Below are 5,683 nucleotides of genomic sequence, written 5' to 3'. Positions count from 1 at the left end.
CATGCAGTCTCAACTGCCCCCAACTCCAGAGGAAAAAAACAGTAATTTGAAAAGTGGTAGGCTGTATGTAAAAAAAAAAAAAAAAAAAAAAAAAAAAAAAAAAAAAAGTAATAAAATGTATTTGCCAACATAAAACCATCTACTGGAGGAATGGGATACAGTTGAAATTATCCCCAGAGATGGAGGCACTGGCAGGTATCAATTTTGCTGCTAGCACAGAGCACTGGTAAGCTATCTTGGACATGGCACTTCCTGCCATCTTGCTAAGACAGGAGGAGCAGGCATTCACAGAACTATCCTGTTGCCTCACTGAAGCCATAGAGCATGTGTAGTTGCAGCACTCTCTTGCTTTCTGGCTGGGGCAGGTAGGCATGAACTATCATGGCATTTTCTCGCTCCCTGCCTAACGTCAACAAGCATGGGAAATTGTAACATCCGCTGCTCCCTGGCTTGGACTGGTGAGTGGAAGCAATCATGGGATTCTTCTACCCTCAGCCTAAAGCTGATGCGTGCACAAAGACAAGGCAGTCTTTCGCTGCATTCCTGAAGAGCACAGAAGAACAACATCAAAACATTTTCCCACTGCCTTTCTGAAGCCAGTGAGTGTGCCCTGTGCCTCTACTTCTACCTAAAGCCAGAAGACATGCACAGTCCACACAAGGGATATTCTTGATTGCCTGGCCAAGACGGCTGGCATTCTTAAGCTTCAGAGGAAACAATGGGAAAGACTATTCTTGGCAGGCCGCCATACCTAGGGCATTACACAGACAGTGGACTTAAAGCAACCCCAGTCTTCCTGTGAAAAGCTTATGTACTTAGCCTGGAACTTCAGCCTGAGGGACAGGCTTCAGGTTCCCCACACATCCAGAGGCTAAGGGAAGTTCTCCCAGGAAAGATAATCAGAGAGACACAGTTTTTGCATATACCCTTTTGGCCTTGCTACAGTGAGAGATGAGACCTTGCAGAAAGAGTTTTTCTACACTTGACTGGAGCCCAGATTTTTACAACTGTGTTTACAACTGTTACATCTCCAGATCTCCTGATCTGGAAGTCAGTAGGGTTTTAAATTGTGGCCCCATTGGATGGTATATGTTTGCAATACTTTAAAAGCTGCTGCTTGAGGGTTTGGTTTCCAATCAGCCTGAAAGTAGGTGCTACATAAGATTCTCCACTCCCAAATGGTCATTTGGGACAGGTCTCAGCACACCTTCAACAATGAGGCTATATCAAAAATAAATCAAAAAGTTTAGACAATCACAAAGAGAGACAACAAAGAGCAAGGAAAGGGTGAATGAGAAATTTCATCATCTACACGAGGCTATTCCTCAAGACAGAGGTAGCTGCCTCACCTTACACATAGAAACAAACACCAAGAGTCAGACAAAATGAGGAAAGAGAAATATATTCCAAATGAAAGAATAAAATAAAACCTCAAAAAGACCTTAATCATACAAAAATAATCAGCCTGATAAAGAATTCAAAGTAACAGTCATAAAGATGCTCACTGACCTTGGGAAAAGAACCGATGAACACATTGAGAACTTTAGCAAAGAGAAAATGCAAGAAAGTACCACAGAGACATCACAGAGCTGAAAAATACAATAACTGAACTGAAAATACACTAGAAGGGTTCAAAAGCAGAAAAAAATCAGTTCAAAAGCAGAAAAAAAGAAATCAATCAGTGAGCTGTTAGACAAGGCAACTGAACTCACCCAGACAGAGCAATAGAAAGGAAAAAGAATGTTTAAGAAAATGCCCCAGAGGGAGAAGAGCAAGAGACAGAAGACTTGTTTAAAGAAATAATGGCTAAAAACTTCCCTAACCTAGGAAGGAAACAGACTTCAAGATGCAGGAAGCCCAGAGAATTCCAATAGATGAATCCAAAGAGAACCACATCAAGACACATTATAATTAAAAAGTCCAAAGTTAAAGAGACAATTGTAAAAGCATGAGAAAAACAAATTGTTATATACAAGGGAAACCCCTAAGACTATCAGACAATTTCTCACCAGAAACTTTGTAGGCTAGGAGTGACAGGACATATACAAAATGTTGAAAGGAAAAAAACTTCCAACCAAAAATATTCTACCCAGTAAGTTTATCATTCAGAATTGAAGGAGAAATAAAGCGTTTTCCAAACACACAATATTTAAAGGAGTTTATCACTACTAAACTGGCTTTACAACACACGTTTTAGGGCTTAAGTTGAAAAGAAATGGAATTATTAACAAGAAAACATACAAAAGTAAAAATCTCATTGGAAACGATAAACATAGTAAAGGCAGTAAAGGATAATCAGTTATAAAGCTAGTTTTAAGATGAACTAAAACCACAATAATCAGTTAAAGGATACATAAAATAAAAAGGTGTAAAATGTGACATCAAAAACATAGAACATGGGGAAAGAGAATAAAAATTTGGTTTTGGAATATGTTCAAGTTTAAATTGCTATAAACTTAAAATAGACTATTATACATAGAATGATATATAAACCTCACAGTAACCACCAAGCAAAAAAATAAAATACACACATATAAAAGTGAGAAAATTAATTACATAACACTAAAAAAGTCATCAAACCACAAGGGAGGAGAGAAATAAGGAACATAGAGGAGCAATAAAAGCAGCAAGAAAACAACTAACAAAATGGAAATAAGTACTTATCTTTTAATAATCACTTTAAATGTAAATAGATTATATTCTCCAATCAAAGCAAGAGTGGCTGAATGGGTAACAAGACACATCTATATAATAACTACAAGAGACTTGCTTTAGACGGACATAGGCAGACTAAAAGCATAGGGATGGAAAAAGATATTCCAAGAAAATGGAAATGAGAAAGCTAGTGTGGCTATATACATATTGGACAAAATAGACTTTAAATAAAAGACTCAAAAATTAAAAAAAGACAGATTTGCACTACATAATGTTAAAAGGTTCAATCTAGCAAGAAGATATAATGTGCATAAACATTATAAATATTCATTCCACATAGGAGCACAAAAACATATAAAAAGCAAATATTAACAGACCTCAGAGAAATACTGATAACAACACAATAATAGCAGGGACTTTAACATCCCACTTGCATCAGTGGGTAGATCACCCAGACAGAAAATCAATACGGAATCATCTTAAAGAAACTAGAAAAAGAATGAAGCCCAAAGAGTAATAAAGATCAGAGAGAAAACAGACTAAAAATACAATAGAGAAGATCAATGAAGTTCTTTGAATGGACAAAATTGGCAAACCTTTAGCTAGACTCACCAAGGGAAAACAAGTCTCAAAAGAAAAATAAATCAGAGAATTCACAACAGAAATACAAAAAATAAGAAACTACTATGAACAATTATATGCCAACAAGTTGAACAACTGAGAAGAAATGAATAAATTCCTAGAAACTTACAATGTTCCAAGACTGAATCATGAAGAAATAGAAAATCTGAATAGACCAATTATTAGTAAGGACATTGAATCAGTAATCAACAATCTCCAAACAAACAGAACTCTAGGACCAGACAGCTTCACTGGTGAATTCTACCAAACATTCAAAGAAGATTTAACACTTATCCTTCTCAAACTTCTCCAAAAAAAATTGAAGGGTAGTTTCAAAATTCATTTTATAAGGCAAGTGTTAACCTAACACCAAAAACGGACAATACCACAAGAAAATTATAGGCTACTATCTCTGATAAATGCAGAAGCAAAAGTCCTCAACCAAACATTAACAAAATGAATTCAGCAACACATTAAAAGGAACCTACACCATGATCACATAGGATTTATTCCAGGGATGCAAAGATGGTTCAACATTTGCATATCAATCAGCATAATACACCAAAGTAACAAAATGAAAGCTAAAAATAAGATCATTTCAATAGATGCCAAAAAAAGTGCATTTGACAAAATCCAACATCCTTTTATGATAAAAACTCTCAAAAAAGGTATAGAGGGGATGTGCCACAACATGACAAAGGCCATACATGACAAACCTACAGCTAATATCATACTCAATGGTGAAAAACTGAAAGCCTTTCGTCTAAGATCATGAAAAAGAAAAGGATGCCCACTGTCACCACATAATATTGGAGATCCTAGCCACAGAAATTAGACAAGAAACAGAAGGCACACAAATTTAAAGGAAGAAGTAACACTGTCACTATTTGTAGATGACAGGACAGAATACATAAAAAACCCTAGGCTCCACTAAAAACGATTAGGACTAATAAATAAATTCAGTAAAGCTTCAGGATACAAAATTAATATACAATAGGTAGGGAAGGATCACTGGTGAGATCCCTGGGTGAGACTTGTACGCCCACCCCCATCCTGGCCCCCAGCACCCACCCAGTCATCATCAAAGTGATGCTTGTCTTCAACAACCATGGGAAACTGCATCTCTCCAAGTTCTATCAGCTCAACTTGTTATTCACAATAACAAAGCATCAGGGAGACATTCCATTTGGTATCTAATAGAGATGAAATGTTTGTAATTTCCTAGAAAAAGGACTGTTAATTGGAGACTCTGACAACAAACTGATTTTTAGGCATTATGTAACATTATATTTTGTCTTCTGGGTGGATTCTTCAGCAAGTGAACTTGGCATTTTAGATCTACTTCAATGATTCATGGAAACATGAGACACGTGCTTTGAAAATGCCTGTGAACTGGATTTAATTTTCTATTGTAGATGAGGTTCACAATATTCTCGAAGAAGTGGTGATGGGGGAATGGTACTAGACACCAATATGAATGAGGCTCTTACACCAAATGATACACAAAATAAACTGGAGAAACATGAAGCTGGCTTAGAGGGGGCTCCAGCCCATGCTCTATTAGCTGTAAAGAATATGAATCTTCCTGATATCCCAAGAAATATTATAATTGGTGACATCAGTATAGAAATGCCAAATCTGCCCTCTTTAAATAAAAAATTTTAAAGGCCACTCCCAAGTAAAGTCAGAAAAGTCATTTAGCTTTACCATGCAGTTGTTTACCAAAAATAGAGGAAGAGAGTCTCAACTTTTGTTCTTGGATTTAAGTCAGGGTACTATCATAGAGGTTGTATAAAATCAGTATGGAAGCTTTTCCTGCTCAGTGATTTTGAAATTGCATTGCTCCAATGTTATATTTCTCTTTTCTAAACTGCATTCCTATGCCCACCTAAGGCATGCTTCTATGGATTGGCTACTAAAATATTTCAATAAGTGTTTGAGACATTCCTTTAAATTATGTACAATCCAAAATGTTGGTATTTTGTATGGATCACAAGTGTAGCATTCCATAATTCTTTCTGCTATTTGTCACAATTTTTAAAGAACTGAGTATGTACTGCATGAAAACATTAGGAACTTTCTTAGTTTAAATAAACTCCAGTTAAAAAGGAACTTCTCTCTTAGTTTAAATAAACTGCAGTTAAAAAGGTAACTGGACTTCTTTTTTTTTTTTTTTTTAAGTTTACTTATTTTGAGAGAGAGACACACACACACAAAGTGTGAGCAGGGGAGGGGCAGAGAAAGGGAGAGACAATTCAAAGCAGGCTCTTCACCACCAGTGTACAGCCCAATGTGGGGCTCAAACTCACAAAGCATGAGATCATGACATGAGCCGAGATCAAGAGTTGATGCTTAACCAATTGAGCCACGCAGGTGCCCCAGTAACAGGACTTCTAAAGTACCTCTG

The 5,683-nt window shown here is 36.5% G+C and overlaps 1 pseudogene; it reads left to right on the top strand.

The window, feature by feature from the left end:
• Window positions 1–418: 418 nt before the first annotated feature.
• On the top strand, window positions 419–4,941 carry LOC109275593 (AP-3 complex subunit sigma-1-like; annotated as a pseudogene).
• Window positions 4,942–5,683: the final 742 nt, after the last annotated feature.

Source organism: Panthera pardus, unplaced genomic scaffold (assembly GCF_024362965.1).
Source record: "Panthera pardus isolate Hobbes unplaced genomic scaffold, ASM2436296v1 HiC_scaffold_15, whole genome shotgun sequence".
Classification (NCBI taxonomy): domain Eukaryota; kingdom Metazoa; phylum Chordata; class Mammalia; order Carnivora; family Felidae; genus Panthera; species Panthera pardus.
Note: the sequence above shows the minus strand (reverse complement) of the source record. Positions and strands in the feature narration are given on the sequence as shown.